The following is an 18,074-nucleotide window of genomic DNA, read 5'->3' as shown; positions in this document are numbered from 1 at the left end:
TATCTGTTTAATTTCATTGAGTGGTTATGCCATATCTAAATTATTCCATTGTTTAAAAACTTTATTATGATTAACATTTTTGCACACATATTGCTTAGTTCCTCAACAATCTTGTCTATTGTCTATTGATACTTTTGCACAAAAACAATGAGTTGAGGACCTGTGACAGAGACCATCTGGTCCTCCTGGTCTAGAATATTTACTACTTGGCCCTTTATAGAAAAAGTATGAGGAACTCAGGTCTAAACTTAAAAAGTTACTGTTTCCAGTTTACTATAGATATGATAAATGTCTTCTTTTTTTCCTTAGGCCTTTTGCTAGAGACATGAAATCTTTGGGTTGAGATGTCAGGGTCAGAGGTTAACATTTTTATGGTGATTCATATCTACTGATGACTTGTTTTCTAAAAGGGATATTTTTGTAACTTTAGCAGGAATCTGTGAGTGAGTCAGTATCCTTCTCATTCATGCTAGCATTAAATATGTTCTTTTTTGGTATTACCATTTATCTGGTTATTGTAAGGTTAAATGTGCCTCCACATGCCTAATTTCCAGTTATGTCTTTTATATAGCATTTGAAAATGAATGCTTTGCAATCTTCAGGATCCCATTCACAGACAGACAAAGACTAAACATTTTAAAGAGGATCGTACGTGCCTTTTAAAAGAGATACTAAAACTTTTTTGAGTCATATGAAGGGGCCTTCAAAGAATGAGACATACCTTACTCCTAAATGGGTCTAGAAATACTGTTAAGTAGTTATTTTCCTCTACATTTTATATAATCTCAGCACAACTCATAGGTCAGTTATTCTTGAGTTTTAAGAAAAAATTCTAAAATTGTCCTGATAATAAACAGCCAAAATAGCTAAGAAAAAGTTGAAAAATAAGAGTAATGAGGAACAGGTCCACCCCAGCTAGACACTAAAGTGAATTATAAGGTGAGCATTATTGAAGTGGTGAAGTGTTAATGCTAGAGTAGATGGGAGACCTCTGCAGTGATAAAACCTACCCAGAAACAAAGCAACTGCATGTGCAACTTAATATGCAATACGAGATCCACCTTGAAACATTCTGAAAAGGAAGGATTATTCTAATGGCATTGGGATAATTGGTAGGTGTTAATGAAAAAGTTATATCATGAATATGTATCATAAACTCTCATATAAATTAAAGGTCATATTAAAAAAAAAATACTAGCAAAAGGCCTAAGGAAAAAAAGAAGAGATTTATCATATCTATGGTAAACTGGAAACAGTAACTTTTTAAGTTTAGAGCTGAGGTCCTCATACTTTTTCTGTAAAGGGCCAAGTAGTAAATATTCTAGACTCTGTGGGCCAGATGGTCTCTGTCGTAGGTCCTCGACTCACTGTTTTTGTGCAAAAGTATCAATAGACAATACTTCATACAACTCATAAATAAATAAATAGAGAATATGTCTGTTTATATGAAGAACCATAATATTGTGAGTGTTAATTTTCTCACACATCTGAACCCACAGTGAATTTTATGGATTCTTTAATTTTTTGGCAAATTGTACAAAAAAGTAGTATCTCTTTGGCTATTTTAATTTATATTTCCCTGACTATTATTGAACGTATGTGTGCGTATATGTGTGTGTGTGTGTGTGTGTGTGCGTTTTGCATATTTGTCTGTCTATGAGGTCTCCTCTTAGCATAGGTAGGATTAATTTATCTCACTTATTTCACCTCCCTGTCACCTAATGTCCCAGAGCTCTGAGACCTCTGTGGTATCTCCAGCCCAATACAGACTAACAGGTCACCATTTTGCTTCATGAATTATAACACTTTCAGTGCCTTTGTGCCTACCATAGGGGATGGGACTTGATTTTCAGCCCAGTTCTTACCTGTTTGCCTGCCTGGCTACCTGCCAGTAGACTGAGGATGGGGGAGATACTTTGCTTCTCTCTGTCTTGAGTAGTGGTTTACCTACTGCTTAGTCTTCCTGCACTTTCTCTTGCGAATCCTAGAGTTAGCTGTCGCCTGAATCTTATCTCAACCTGCCTATGCCCTTTGGATCCTGGAACCCACCTGTGGATGAGATCTGCCATTGCATTTCTGTCCATCCAGGTGAGCAAACCTAGAGCTCGGCCTCACTTTCTCCAACTGTGCTGCTTTCGAAGAACCATCAGTATTAGGTTTCATTTGCTCTTGAGTTATGATAGTTATGTCTCTTTTCCAAAAGATAGAACTGAGAAAGTGGTGAAGTCACTTGCGCAAAAATGTCTTAGAGGACACACGATATGAGATTCCTGTTATTACTGAGGTAGAAATGTCATTTTCTTGGAGTCGTGTCTCCATGGCCTTGGTGAGCTGCGGTAGCTGAGCCGGCGCCCCACCCCGCGTCTCCAAGGCTGTGAATGCTGTGGAACTGAGACAGTTATGACACAGCTGAGCTGGTTTCTCTTCTCTTTTGGACATCATTGTTTGTCAGCATTCTCATCACCATTTCTTTCTCCAGATTATAAAATTGTAAAATCACTGCTATATGTCTGGGCTTCAGAAGTACCATTTCTAGCTTTCCTTGGAAATTCCTTTATTGATAATCTCCCTTCACTTGTGTTTTGCTCTGCTGTGAGGCAAGCAGAACAGGGATTGCTGTTTCCATTTTGCAGACAGAAATTTAGGCCCTGAGAGGTCTGGAAGGTCTTGGCCTGCAGCCACTGTTGGAGTTGGTGCCAAAGTTGGGATTAGAGGTAATACTGGGTCCCTCTTGCTGTTTTTCTTCCTGTCCACAAAACTCCGTCTGTTTTATGAGTTTCAGGGATTTTCTTGTCTGAGACATAAAGAAATGAGCGACTTTTCTTGAGATTGAAGCATTACTACATTTGCCTAATAATTCTTTTACTCCATCTGTTGGTCTGAGTACTTTAAGTGAAGCCAGTACATACAAACACTCTTTCTTCTCTTCAGATACTGAGGGAGAAATCCTCAAGGAAGATAAAGACTCTGAGGAAGTTACTTGTTCTCTGCTATTCTTAACAATCACTGCAGCCACATTTTTGGATTTTTCTCCCCGAGGCTTTCTAGCTATAGGTTGCCACAAAGCATTTAGGGGGTCACTGATCCCTGTTTTGTTTTGTTTTAACTGTATTAAGCCTGTGTGTTGGGTGACCTTTGTGTTCTGACCTTCACATTTAGGGAACTGAAAATTTAGGAAGTTTTGTTAGGACTTAAATCCAAGTAAATTCCCTCATGAGTACAAAGACTCATTTGTGGAATGTTAGAGATTAAGGGACTTTCATTCATCTACTCCCCTGTTTAGAAAACACAGCAGCAAGTGATGGAGCTGAGGGGAGAATGTTAAGATTAGATAAGATTAGGCTCTCTGCTGGCTTCCTCCATGTCCCTCAGTTCTTCTGGAGCTGTAGCATGCCTTTTCCCACTAGATGGGCAGCTCTGAGAGGGCTGGCATTGTGTGCTCCGGGCCTGGCTCTTCTCCCTAGTGGCAGTCAGAGTGCTTTGCTTGGGCACTCAGGATGCATTGCATAGTGAGTGATTTGAACTGGTCTCTTGTTGATAAAATATCATTATTATCTTTTGGAAAACTAAGTTATAAGATTCTTGAGTGGGGTTTAGTAAGGGTTTATTATGGGGGGAAAAAAACCACTCTAGATATTTTAAGGGGAAGGGATTTAATCCAGGGTGTTATTTGCTTTGAAATTATTGGAAGGGCTGTATGGAGCAGGCTCTAGGCTGAGCCTCCAGTAATGAATCCCAGAACCACACAAAGCTACTCCATTTTCTACAGCCAGGAAAGAGGAACATAATGAAACTGTCACGAGACTTTTGAGTTCAAGAATACATCTCTGCACTTGTGAACCAGAGATCAGGAAGCTGTGATTAGGAAGGTAGTAACTGGACAGTGAGACATGGAGTCTATGTAGGTACTCCCTCTGTCTCAGCTGCTGCTTGACAACCACCAAGCTGAAGACTGAATATGAGAATGTGGACGCAGAAAAATCTCATGCCTCTATGCCTATGCTTCCAACAGAAAACAGGCCAAACAGTATGCACATGGCTTTCATCTTACCTTTGCCTTCCAAATCTAGAGCCAGTTACATGTATTTTTGCAGAATTTCTTTTGCCGTCAAACCTTAGCTACAAGACAGCCTCTGTGGCATGGCAAGTTTGAATGTTGATCCACCACATCCAACACAGTAGGGGTTATGGTTTTCACATTTTGGACACATCTTCCATAAGGCAGTGTGTGTAGTAGATATTAAATTGAGGCTAGAATAACAATTATATTCTATTAGATCGCAACTTGTCAGTGTAGCTAATTATGTAACAGAATGGCACGGCAACAGTTTTACTTTAGGGGATCCCTAAGGGAAATTCCTACTTATCAGAAAAATGCCATAAGGAGGGAAGACCCTGAGCTGAGAGAATATTCTAAACTGTTTTGGTTTCAAACACTGTGGGAAGTACAACAGTGAGATGTGCAATATTATAGCAGTGCTTACCATGTCTGGGGGGAGTTCCGTCTTAAGCAAATGTTGTCAACTTTCCATCCTGTGGCTGCACTGTCTCCCCCCTGCCCTAAATAGATATTTAAAATTTGCAATTTAAATCAATGTGAAATAGTTTATTTAAAATAAATTAAGGAGACTTATGAACAATGGGCCTGTATTGGATTCTTCTGACTTCTTCCTTAACTCTTGTGTCACCGATTTAGAAAGGTGAAATCATTGTTAGTAATCCCTCCTTTACGCTGGTACCCTATGGAATACATTTTAGAAATATTTGTTTTCCTGTTCCAAATTAAGAATAAGGCAGCTAGTACTTGTAACCAAGTGTATATTATAAGTTCACTGATTATGTTGATGGGAGTAGAGGACAAGGGAGGTCAGGTGGTAACAATATAATTGAAGTAATAGTCTGATTTTCTCAGAAAAGATGATGTTTTTTGCTTGAGGATAAAAAGGCTGAGTGAATGTTATTTGATAATAGCTTCTGCTAGATTTCTGTAATATCCTGCTTTCCTCAATTCCTGCAGAGTCATTTTAGTACCTTCTTTCCTTCTTATGAAGGAGCACATGCTTCTAGAGCAGGGAAGCCCCCAGTGCCTCCTCTATTTCCTACTGCTAATTGTTCTGCCCTCTTAGCATCCATCTGTAGTAATGAACTCAGATTATGAGAGGCCTTTAGGCACATGGAACTTTTGGAAGAGGACTCGACTGTACTCAGGATTCACTTGGACTACGTGACCCAAACCTCATTATTACATCGTTATAAGTAGGTGGCTGTATGAGTTATCACCTAAACTAGGACACTTTTTGAAAAGGGGCACTGTTAATAATTATACTAAAACAGCAGGCAAAAATTAGATGTATGGTCATCCTAGTTATAAAGAACCATGGAGAACGGCGTTTGAAATGTGAACTAAAATGATTTAAAACCAGAGTTTAACTCTTTGTATTCTCAAATTTTTAAGTTTACTTTGCCTTTTATATAATAATCACTTGCTGAGCACTGATGATGGGGTAGACTGTATCAGGCACTAGGCAAATAAAGGTAAGGAAGATAGCATCCTTGTTCTTTATTCGCTCACAGATTCATGCTATTATTTTAGTACAGCAGGTTTTCAGTCTGGCTCATAGCATACGAGGCAGCCTAGAGTAATAATGCATTTTATGTTTCTGCCCAACTTAAAGTATATTCTGCCAAAGTATGAAGATTTAAATGCCTGGGTAACTGTTTTACCAATTTGTTAATTTTGTACTTGGGATCATGTTTAAAATTTGGCATGGATGAACCATTTTTTGCTGAAGAAAAGTTTGAAAACTACTGGTTTGGGATTTAAAATTTTGTTCTAAAATTGTCAGGCTAGTTGAAAAAAGTGAAGAGATAGATTTATTTAACATGGAACACATAAAGATATAAACTGAGCAGAAAATAAATGACCTTAAATATCTGCAGGGCTGCCATGTTTTAGAGGTTTTGTGATTTCAGAGGGCTAAGGCAGGACCAATGAGGGTCCTTATGGGAATACAGATTTTGACTACAGAGAATGTTCTAGCAGTCATAACTTTTCTGCCCTGGAAGGGGCTGCCTTGTGAGGTAATGATTTCCTTGTCATCAGACATGAACTCACAGAGGGTGGGTGAACTTCAACATAAGCTACACAGTAGACGAAATATCTTCATTAACAGTTTTATGCTTTAAGGCCATTAAAATTCTGTATTGGTGAATTTTAGATCATTGGCTACTACCTTAAAAATATCTGGTATGTGTACGTACGTGTATTTCCCCAGAATATTAACCAGTGGAGTAAATTCTTCAAGTATTTCATTTTGTTTGTAGTGGTCAATAATTGATAGAAATGTGGAAGGTACTATAGCAGTACTCTCATCGAGAGAAATTTAAAAGGGAATAACATCGACTGATGTGATTCTGAAACTGATCCGAAACAGCCTGGTTTGTTTTACTCAGCTACTGTTGGTCAGTGCTTCACCAGATTTTGTCTCTGTTTCAAAATCTTGAAATAAAAGTGGAACAACTTCCAAAATGACTTAAGAAAAAGGTCACCAGATGAAAATGGTTTCAATTGTTTTGCTATTAAATGTGAAATTGCAAAACTAGCCTCTCTTACATAATTTGAATTTGTAACACATTCTAATGAGAAGCTTGTCTGTTTTTCATACCATTTCAAATACTGAGAAATAATTTCTCTAAGCTCTTGGATTGGTGTCAGATGAAAATTATTATTCTAGAGCATATAATGCACAAAGTTGAAATCTCTTATTTTCTAAAACTGTATGTCATAATCCTTGAGATTGAAAATTTGCACCCCATTCCCCACTTTATTTTTCCATTACCTAGGTATTTAAATATTTTAACTTAGCAATATGCTTATGTTTTTGCATTAGAATAATGTAGATTTGGGGTTTTTAATATAAATTTAAGATGACATGTAATTAGAGAAACAAAAATTACCTGGAAACTTTATTTTATAGTAATAATATCTAAATTCAATAATATTAATTTAAATTGTCCAAACTCAATGCAGAAGCTCTAAGCTAGTTTACAAACAGTGGTTGTGGCATATTATACAAACAGCACAGTTGATAGGTGATGGTTTTTTGAGCAGTTTGGTGTTCAAAAGGGTGAAGTATAATAGTTAACTCCACATATTGTTGCTATGATTACTCTAAGCAGGTTATGTGGCTTGAATAACCATTGCTTCACAGAATTACATGCAGTATTATCAGATGTAAATATGGCCTGAGATTCATCAATAGTGGACTCATATTCATAGAAGAAAAGAATTAAGTAGTTTACCTTTTAGATTATAAATAAAATTGCATTTTTTTCTGTTATCCTCTTTATTTTTATTGAGATGTCAAAATGAATTTTCAATACCAGAAAAATACAAACAAAATTATTAAAAAATTAAAAGTAATTAAAACATCCCTCAAGTGGTAGTAAAATTCCATGGCCTGTCTAATGGGCATGACTGACTTGTAAACAGATAACTAAGTCAGAGTGTTTAAGTGTTTTAATACAAGTTTGCACAAGCCGTTAGGAGGACACACATAAGTGGGGAGCAATTACCTTGCAGACCTACCCACTTATTGGTAGGTTTAGAAATAGAAGATTCCAGATAATCACCAAAGAGATTGCCAGGCCTCATTACAGATTATATTGGTGATTTTTCCCACTATCACTTTTTCATCCTGATGGAAGGGCATGACATTTAGGGATTAGGCACTTAGCATCTCATCTTTATAATCCAGATTTGCATTTCCAAAAGTTGATTTATAGAGCTCAGAAGGGCTCAGGCTATTGTTGCCTTTTTCTCCTGGCCTTGTGCAGAAAAGCAGTCTGTTAGAAGGAAAGGCTTAGAAGAAACCTCCATAAGAACATATTTTTTGCAAGTACAGTGCACACTATAGACTAACCGTACTGTTATAGAACATAAAGTATTCTGGGGTGTGATTTTGGAGATCATCTTGTTAATTGCTTATTATTTTAGAGCTAGAGAAACTGAGGTCCAGAGATTTAAAAAAAAAAAAAAAAAGAAAAAAGAAGCATATTCTTGATCAGCCAAGTGGGACCATTGCTATTACATGTGACCTAGAGTGCAAGATTGGGGTCACATGTTTTCTGTGCTAATTTTCAATGGCATTGTTGCTAATTCTCTTGGAAGAAAAATGATTTACTCTTATGTCTACTTAAATGCTTTTACCCACTCTATCTAGTTATAATCTAACAATTAATAGAGTTAGTATCTTGTGTAGTGAAACCTTCCCACTGCAAATGCTCTTTGGAGGTGGAACAACTAGGTTTGAATCCAACTCTGATATGTTCTATCTGCTTTGTTACATTGGTTAAGCCATTTCAGCTGTTATACATCTTGTTTTTTTTTTTTTTTTGAGACAGAGTCTCACTTTGTTGCCCAGGCTAAAATGAGTGCCATGGCATCAGCCTAGCTCACAGCAACCTCAAACTCCTGGGCTCAAGCAATCCTACTGCTTCAGCCTCCCAAGTAGCTGGGACTACAGGCATGCGCCACCATGCCCAGCTAATTTTTTCTATATATATTAGTTGGCCAATTAATTTCTTTCTATTTATAGTAGAGATGGGGTCTCGCTTTTGCTCAGGCTGGTTTCGAACTCCTGAGCTCAAGCAGTCTGCCTGCCTTGGCCTCCCAGAGTGCTAGGATTACAGACGTGAGCCACTGCACCCAGTCTAAATCTTGATTTTTGAATACTCAGAAGAAACAAGTTAGTCCCTAAGATTTCTTCTAGCTGGGACTCTTGATGACCTCTTGGCTCTGGAGTGGCCTGTCCTGGCTATTGTCAACATTCTGTTTTTTTCCAGGATGGATAGAAGTTTTGGCAAACAAAAGCCCAGTTAGTTAGTATTTGTTTTGTACTCTCCTTAGCCTTCTCCTGGGAGTGCTGGTCTTCCAGTGCTATTGTTTCCCTGTCAGGGTTGATTGTTTCCTTTTGTAGTGGCATTGTGAGTCTGAAGTGAAAGTGCAATGTGGAGGCAGGTCACTCTTCTGTCTCACTTCTTTATCAGAGACAATGTTTACTTGTCTGGACCTGCTGTTTCTCTCTCTTGCTGCTGCTTGGTTCATTTGGGATCCTGAAATGCAGCTGGGTATTTCTTGTCACTCACAGTATTGCCAGAAACAAGTAGTGCACCACTAGGATTAGTGTTTTGTTGATCCTGACTCTGTGTAAGGCAGGTTGGCATTTAACGTGTCTATCCCCATCGTACTTCCCTTCGCTCTATGTTCTCTGGTCCACGGGGTTCAAAGGAGTTAAAACATAGTTTTGTAAAAAACCTCAACTCTTAGACTTACGGGAGCCTCATGGAACGGGAGAGTTACAAGAAATAGTAGTGAGTGTCTAATCTTTAGTTTCCAGATAGGGAGAGGTACTGAGGTTCAGAGGTCAAGGGGCTGAAGTCATAGAACCAATTAGTGACACAGCTAGAAATTATGCCCGAGTGCTCTGCATCTAAGTCTAGTGCCTTTTCCGGTATTTCCAAGTGTCTCTCAGATAGCCTATATAAAGGCTTGGCATTTCTGTAGTGTTGTTCTCTCATTACCCCTTCTGAGCAATGCCAGCTGTCCACACAGAGAGCGCGGCACTTAGCCAGTGCTGGGCCAGAGCTGTCTGTTAGGAGAAGTTGAGTGAATGCATTGACATTTTCAGCCCTTAGTAGATCCTGCTTTGCCCTTCCTGCTCAATCTGACCTGAAGCTTTAGAGGAAGAGCGATTACATTTGCTGTTCAACTAACAATTGTGTGTAATTTTCAGCCTGCCTTATTCCTCAGCGCTGTCTTCCCACGCTTCCATCACATGCCATGGCATATCTGCTTCGCAATTATGCCAGTAGGGACTTACCTACACCATTTGGAAAAGGTTGGCTTAAAGTACTTATTTACTTGTGCATGATAAATCTTGATTGATACCTTGGTAATCTCTGAGATCAGCCCAAGAGTCCCTCCCACAATAGGGAGGATTGAAGACTCAGGGAAACGGGTGACAAAAAAAGAGAGAACAAAAAGAGGGGATCATGCTTCCTCACTGATAAGCTAAGAGATCGTGGGTAATTTGGAATCTCTATGCCCAACTTTTGCTTGGTGTGGGCTAGTTCAATAGTCAGGGGCTTTCACAGACTCATACAAGTATGTGAGCAGAGTTGTCATTAGCACTCATCTAATTCAATCACTGCATTTTTAGAAAAGAAACACTGGCTCCAAGAGAGTACAGAAGTCACACTATAAGCTCATGGGAGAGCTAAGATTGGAAGCTGGGCCTGAATTCGGAAGATCAGGTTAAAACAGCACAATATGATGTATTAATAGAAAAGGTTGGATAGCTGTAGCCCAGAGAGGGAAGCATGTTGTACTGTTTTAATAAATGATTAAGAAAGCAGTTTTGAAACTCCAGGAGAGTACTGACTTTTATTTAAGAGGAAAGTTAAAGAAAACCTTCAAAGTTATGGGAAAGTATTATTAAAATTGTTACTACTTGTTTAAATGAAGAAAATGTTGCTAAAAGACATGGATCCTAAACTTTAGTCTGTCATCAGCCACTTCAGATGCTTAAGTTACAGAGCATCTCAATCTCTCAATTCTTCTACCACTAAAATATTGGTGTTAATATCTGTCCCTTTCTTCAGTATCATTCATTTATTCAGTGAACACTGACCAAAAGCCAGCCCTCGATTTAGTTGCCAAGGGAGATTTAGGGACTAATGCAATGTGATTTAAAGAATAGCATAACTACCCTAAGTCAATTATTCTAAACTGTTGAATTAGAGTATGTACATGAAGACCTCCATATGCATTTTATATGCAGATAGTTTTGGAAACCACTACTTTAAGCTTATGGCATTGGATATTAGATAATACCATGTAATGACTGTTTTTTTTTTTTTTAAATTTTGGTGTTTTTATATAAATGTTTGTAGAACAATAGAACATAGATTTTGGGGAAAAATAGAAAAAAGAAAAATATGGCCAAACACTACTTAGTTCTATTTTGTGGATAACAGTAACTTGGCATTTGCGTGGTATATTTATAGAGGCTGAGTGACTTTGTTATTGTTAACTGTTACCTTACCTGTGGCCCTGAGTTTTCCCACCTATAGAGGGAGGATCTTGCTCATCATGTCATCTTTTGTAATCGTTTGCATCTTCTTGTGCCTCCATTAGTTTGGTCTTTTGACTGTTGGCATACTCGCAATTTGATCTTGTGGCTCATTATGGTTAGGTTTGAGGGAACAGAATAGAGAAGACATTATGGCAAATAAGATCCAAGAGCTAGGAGTGGAGATAATAAGAGCAAAAACTACTTTTGTGAAGTGGTAATCTCCTTTAGATTGTGGTATTTTCTTTTTTCCTCCCAATAGGGAGGTAGTACAACATTGAAGACCATGGATTTGGGGCCACAGTTCTGTGTCTGAGATTCAACTTTGCTATTTGTTGGCAAAAAACGATCCTTGAGCAAGGTATTCAACCTTCTGCAGCTTTACTTTCCTGATTTACTAAATGTGGATAATGATAGTGCTCCCTCACATGCCAGTTAGGATGACTCTGTGGCCCTTAGAAAATTGCTTGACCTATATAGTAAGCCCTCAGTAAACACTTGCTGTTTACTGTCCGTCTGTGGCTTAGTTGCACCCACTAGACAGTTAGTGGGAGAAGACAGAAGAGCAGAGAGAAGGTGATAAGTGAAACCTCTTAGGGTCTTCTTGATTGCTTTGCATTTGACACAGTTCCTGCAAGAGCAGTGCTGAGGGAGCAGCAGCTCGCTGACTCCCTTCTGCAGTGGGCACCTTGCTTAGAGGAAGGCTGTTCCTCTTGCTTCCCTCTCTTCTGATGGTGTTTGTGTATTTACGGAGTCTCTGTGCAGATCTGATCCTCCCTTTCACTTCTTGCTTTCATGATGATTATAAGCTTAGAGTGAAACCTGTCTAGAACCAGAGGAAGTAAGAGCAGGGTAAGTCTTGGTCCAGCAACACCAGTTCTCACCTCTCCTCATCTTTATGTTTACATTGTGTCGCTGTGAGAAGCTGAGAAACCCAACTGACATGCCAGTTCATCCATTTGCTAACTTGTGAGGTTTCATCAAACCCATTTCTCAAAAAGAAGGGCTATAATTAAGATTTTGGAGAAAGAAAGCTCTCTAGAGTATTAGCACTGATTGGGACTTTATAGGTATTCATTTGGCAAATGAGTATCCTCTGTTGTTAAAGGTCGCACTGGAATAGCTGAGACTGCAACTGAGGCCACAGGGAATCTGTTTACACTGTTGCATTTATCACCTGCCTTAGATCCATCTTACATGATTTAGTTTTTCTCATGTTAAGTTTTCACTCTTGTTAGATTTCTGTTCAAAGATAAAGTTTCTAGCTTCTTATCTCTCTACATAGTATCTGTAAAAAGCAGAAGTGATTGTATCTTTTAAGCTTTTTCCTCAGCTGGTCTCCTGAGTCCCTCATTTCAGTACAACCAGTCTGCTCCCTGCCCCAGAGAAATGCCTTGCTTCACCCGTGAGCTTACAGTATTATTTCTAGTCATTGTCCTTGTTGCTTCAGTTTTCTTTCAGAGTCACTCACCTCTCAAAGTCGTCCTGGGTAAGAGCTACTTCTGCGAAGCCTGTGCTAGCTCCTGTGACATACCCCAATATGATTCATATGCTTTCTGTGTTCTCTTTCTCTTCTCAAATATATAAATATTTCTTCCTCAGATAGGCTCTGTGCTCCTTGAGTAAGGGATGAGAACCTGATCTATCTGGAGCTCTAGTACCAGACAAATAAATTCATTCTTTCATTCATTAAATTAAAGGACACTGTTATTGAGGGGCTATAATGTACCAGGCTCTAGGATTATTCAATGATAAGTATTTTTGTTCTCAAGGATTCAAAAGTTTAGTTTGGGATTCAGGCAAGAAGACAGGCAGAGTAACACATGATGAGTGTGTGACAGTAGCATGTTAGGTGCTGTGGAAGTGTAGTAAAAGGGTACATAGCTTGAATGGGAGGATAGAGCATGTGACTTATGCCTTTATGAACCAGTAGGAAGTAATTCTCAGAATCTAAATGATGCATTAAAAAAACCATTTTTAACCAAAAAGTAGCTTGCTTGAAAAGGAGCAAAGATCAAACCTAGAGGAAATGGATGAATTTCCAGCAAAATATAAATGCTGCAAAATGACCTCAGAAGAAGTAGAAAATTACAATTATAATATAAGTTATTGGAAATATGATTAATGTTTGTTAAAAGAAGATATCATATCTAGATGACTTTATACTGAATTTTAATGTATCTTTAAAGATCAGATAATTCCAATGTCATTATTAGACTAACCTAGACAGTAGAAAATGATGCAGAACCCTCATATCAAAACCTAATGATGATAATAAAAATAAGCAGTGGAAAAGAAACTATAAGGATGATCTTATGTTTATATATACAAAAATTCTAAATAAAATAGCATAGTTAATTCATCAGTCTACCAAAACACTATGACTATGATTGGGTAGGATTTATTTTAGGAAGGCAAAGATGGTTCAATATCTAGAAATCTATCAACATGATTCATTATATCACCAAATTAAGGAAGGGAAAAGAAGATAATGCTATCAGTGAATGCTATGGACATTGTAGAAAGGCATGAATAACTAAAGGAGAGCAGCATTCATTCATTCACCCATTCCTCCATAAGATAATATTTGTAAGGGTTTCTTGGCTAGGCATTGTGCTGGTATTGGGAGATTACCCATGAGCTTTCAGTTTACTGGGGCATATAGGCAGGTGATTAAATAGCTTTCATGTGGACTGTTATGAGAAAAGTACTAGAAGAGCCCAGAAAAGGAATTAAGCTATTCTTCTTGGAGAAGGTTAAGAAAATGTTCACAGATTCAGAGGCATTTGAACTGGGGCAATATATTAAGAAAAATATAGGGTTGATAGAAAATGCAGGGAGAGAAATGACATTGTTAATGTTGAGCACAGCATGAGCAAGGGTTTAGAATCATGAAAGTTTATTATAAGTCCTGGGACTGGTTTCGTGGGTCACTGTTGACAAACAGAAGAATGGCAAGAAAAGATGCTTAAAAAGCTCCTCTGAAAACAGATAATTGGGTAGAAGATGGCCTTTGCAGGATGTGGAGCTGGAGGTGCATTCCTGGGGAAGGGAGAGTCAGCCTAATTTATGATGCTAGGCATAACTGAAATGATGGTGGAATCAGTGCTTTGCATATTTATGCTTAGGTTTTCATTTTTATACGATTCCAGTGGTTGCCTGTTCCTATGTATCTATGGCATATCTGAAAAGGCCAAGGTGTCACAGTCAGTAACTTGGAATTGTTTTGTGCATGTGCATCTTTCCTTTAGAAATCACTGCATACTATATCAACCCATTTTTTAAAGTTTCTAATTTTGAATAATTTTAGATTTACAGAAAATTTACAAGGACAGTATTAACCATTTTGAAATTGTACAGTTAGGATTTCTGCTGCAAATGTGCATAGTGCATTGAAACTTTCAAACCTTAATTTGATCCCACTTAGTCCACACGTATATTCACTTTAGTCATGTTGAAAGCAAAAGAGTCACTATTATCCCCATTTAGTCGTGGACCAAGCCTCAATTAAAAACAAAAAGCCAAGCACCTGGATTCAGTTTGCTAGGATTTTGTTGAGAATTTTTGCATCTGTATTCATAAGGGATATTGGTCTGCAGTTTTCTTTTGTTGTTGTTGTTGCATCCTTTCCTGGTTTTGGTATCAGGGTGATGTTGGATTCATAAAATGTATTGAGGAGGATTCCTTCCTTCTTGATGTTGTGGAATAATTTCTACAGGATAGGCACCAGGTCTTCTTTGTAGGTCTGGTAAAATTTGGGTGTGAAACCATCTGATGGTCTGGGATTTATTTTTTAGGAAGGTTTTTTATTGCTGCTTCAGTTTCAGTACTTGATATTGGTCTGTTTAGGAGTTCTATTTCTTTCTTATTGAGCTTAGGGAGGCTCTGTGTTTCTAAGAATTTGTCCATTTACTCCATGTTTTTAAGTTTATGTGCATAGACATTTTTTATAGTATTCATAGATAATATTTTGTATTTCCATGGTATCAGTTGCAATTTCTCCTTTTTCATTCCTGATTGAGTTTATTAGCTTATATTAAGCTTATTAGATTATTATTCTTTTCTGCTTCTCATTGATCTAGCAAAAGGCACGTCAATTTTGTTTATTTTTTCAAAGAACCAACTTGTTTTATTAATCTAATGTATAGGGGTTTTTTTGTTGTTATCAATTCCATTTAGTTTTGGTCTGATCTTTGTTATTTCTGTTCTTCTGCTGGGTTTGGGGTTGGTTTGCTCATGCTTTTCCAGTTTTTTGAGATGATTTGTTAGATTGTTGATTTGTGATCTTTCTGTCCTTTGGATGTAGGCATTTGTGGTTATAAATTTTCTTCTCTGGACTACTGTAGATGTATCCCACAGATTTTAATAACTTGTATCTCCTTTGTCATTTAGTTCACAGAATCCTTTGATTTCCATCTTAATTTCCTCCTTAACCCAATAATTGTTCAGTAGAAAGTTGTTTAGTTTCCATGACTTTGTGTAGACCTGAGAGTTTGTGTTGGAGTTGATTTCTAATTTTATTCCACTGTGATCTGAGAAGATGAAAAAATACTCAACATCTCTAATAATCAAGGAAATGCAAATCAAAACCACAATGAGATATCACTTAACTCCAGCGAGAATTGCTTTTATCAAAAAGTCCCAAAACAATAAATGTTGGCGTGGATGTGGAAAGATAAGAATACTCATACACTGCTGGTAGGACTGCAAACTAGTGAAACCTCTGTGGAAAGTAATATGGAGATACCTCAAAGAGCTAAAAGTAGAACTACCATTTCATCCAGCAATCCCATTACTGGACATCTACCCAAAGGACAAAAAGACATTGTATAAAAAAGACATCTGCACTGAATGTTTATAACAGCACAATTCACAACTGCAAAAATATGGAAATAACCCAAGTGCCCATCAATACATGAGTGGATTAATAAAATGTGGTATATGTATACCATGGAGTTCTACTCAGCTTTAAGAAACAATGGTGATATAGTACCTCTTGTATTATACTGGAAAAAGCTGGAGCCCATTCTACTAAGTGAAGTATCACAAGAGTGGAAAAACAAGCACTACACTTACTCACCATCAAATTGATATTAACTGATCAATACTTATGTGCACATACAGCAGTAACTTTCACTGGGTGTTGGGCAGGAGGGAAAGGAGAGGAGGGAATGAGTATTTTCACACCTATTGGGTGTGGTGTGCACCGTCCGTGTGATGGGACACGCTTGAAGCTCTGACTGGGGTGGGGCAAAGGCAAGATATGTAACCTAAACATTTGTCTTTTGTACCCCCATAATATGCTGAAATTAAAAAAAAAAAGCCAAAATTGGTGTTTTTCCATCCTGAAAGATGGGCTTGATTTTGTTATTGAGGAAAAAATGTTCTCAAGTGATTCCACATTTGCAACCAGATTTATAAACCTTGAGTAAAAGAGACATTCATTGGTTGTTTTTTTTATATTGGTTTTGTGCTAGGTCTTGATGATGGTTTAGAGATATGTTAAATATGGTCCTTCCCCTTTTAAGGAACTCATAGCTTAGTAAATGTGTATGTGTATGTGTGTGTGTGTGTCTATATGTGTATAAGTAAAAGGTACATACATGTATGTAAAAGGTGTAGGGGAAAACAAGGACAAGAAGGTCCCTGTAACCCCAGTGAAAAGCATATACCATATCACTGGCTTCAAAAACATGTGTCCTGGGCTTCAAAAATGTGTGTCTTGATTCCCAGCTGAGAGTCTTTATCATTGATTCATATTATCCTCTTCTGTTGAGAAAAACTACACCTCCAACTGTTTTCCTCCATGCAAGATGGTAATATAATTCCCAATGACTTTCTCTGAGAATAGAGGCATTTCTTTCTTCTCACTTTGTACAGCACTTTATGGTATATAAAACACTTTAATATTGCCTCATTGGTTGTCATAAAAACTCTGAGACTTAAGGAGGACTAGGTTTTTTAATCTTAATTTTAAAGTGGAAATATCTGAGCACTAGAGGAGGTGCCATTTAGGGTCATGCCACTCATTCCCAGCATGGACTGATGTTAATACCTGTGCAACAGTTTCCCAACTCTCCCCTTCCACCTTGCCTCTCTCTTGCTATGCACAGTGCTGAGACCTTTACTTTTTTCCTGCATTTTCGGTGCTCTTTGTCTTTATATACATCTGGAGGTAATCAGGTAGCCCTCTTAATTAATTCAGTTCAATTAATAAATTACTAGGTGGATTTGGGGCTGGGAGCAAGTGCAGGGTGCCTTCCGGGCCTCCCCGTGCTGGAGAGCTCTTGCAATCAGGCTTGGAGAGCCCTCCTCAGCGGCAGTCTATGAGGCTCATCCCAGCAGGCTGGCTGCCTGGAGGGGTGATGGGCTTACCCCAGCAGAGGAGACAGCATTTTTCTTTCTTCAAATAGTGTATGCAATTTGATCAGAACAGCATCTGGGCTGTCCCAGCTGTCCCCCTCCTAGTTAAAGTAAGTTTTTCATAAAGGTCCAAGGTGGTGTCAGCTCAGCATAGCTCTTGATGGGCGTTTCTTTGTTGTGCAAAGATGACCTGTGCCTTGCAGGTGTTGAATATTCTATCATCTGGCCCTAAATGCCAGTAATTGTCCCAAGCATTGTGGCAACCAATATCCCCCTCTTCCGTATTTCCAAGTGCCCTTTGGTGGGGAGCAGAGCTGCTTCTATGGATGGGTCATTTTAAAGTGTCCTGCCATCTACCTGTTATGCCCCTGTTTCCAAAATAAATTTTTGATAGTTCCTTAATGCCTGCAGACTAAATTTAAATTCCTCAAGTGTGCATGCTGAGCTATCTGGGCTCTGGTTCCATCCCACATTCTAGTTCTTTTGCTAGATACTTTCTCTTATTCCCACTCCAGCCACACTAACTTTGCCTACGTAACTTTGCTAACCTTGTTTAGGCCCAACCTCTACTGAGAACTC

At 38.2% G+C, this 18,074-nt stretch overlaps 1 protein-coding gene across 8 annotated transcripts in view; it reads left to right on the top strand.

The window, feature by feature from the left end:
- Positions 1-18,074, top strand: part of LPP (LIM domain containing preferred translocation partner in lipoma) — a 669,323-nt gene that overhangs the window by 201,855 nt on the left and 449,394 nt on the right. The gene's annotated exons all lie outside the window — the stretch shown is intronic.

Source organism: Microcebus murinus, chromosome 1, assembly GCF_040939455.1.
Source record: "Microcebus murinus isolate Inina chromosome 1, M.murinus_Inina_mat1.0, whole genome shotgun sequence".
NCBI lineage: Eukaryota > Metazoa > Chordata > Mammalia > Primates > Cheirogaleidae > Microcebus > Microcebus murinus.
Note: the sequence above shows the minus strand (reverse complement) of the source record. Positions and strands in the feature narration are given on the sequence as shown.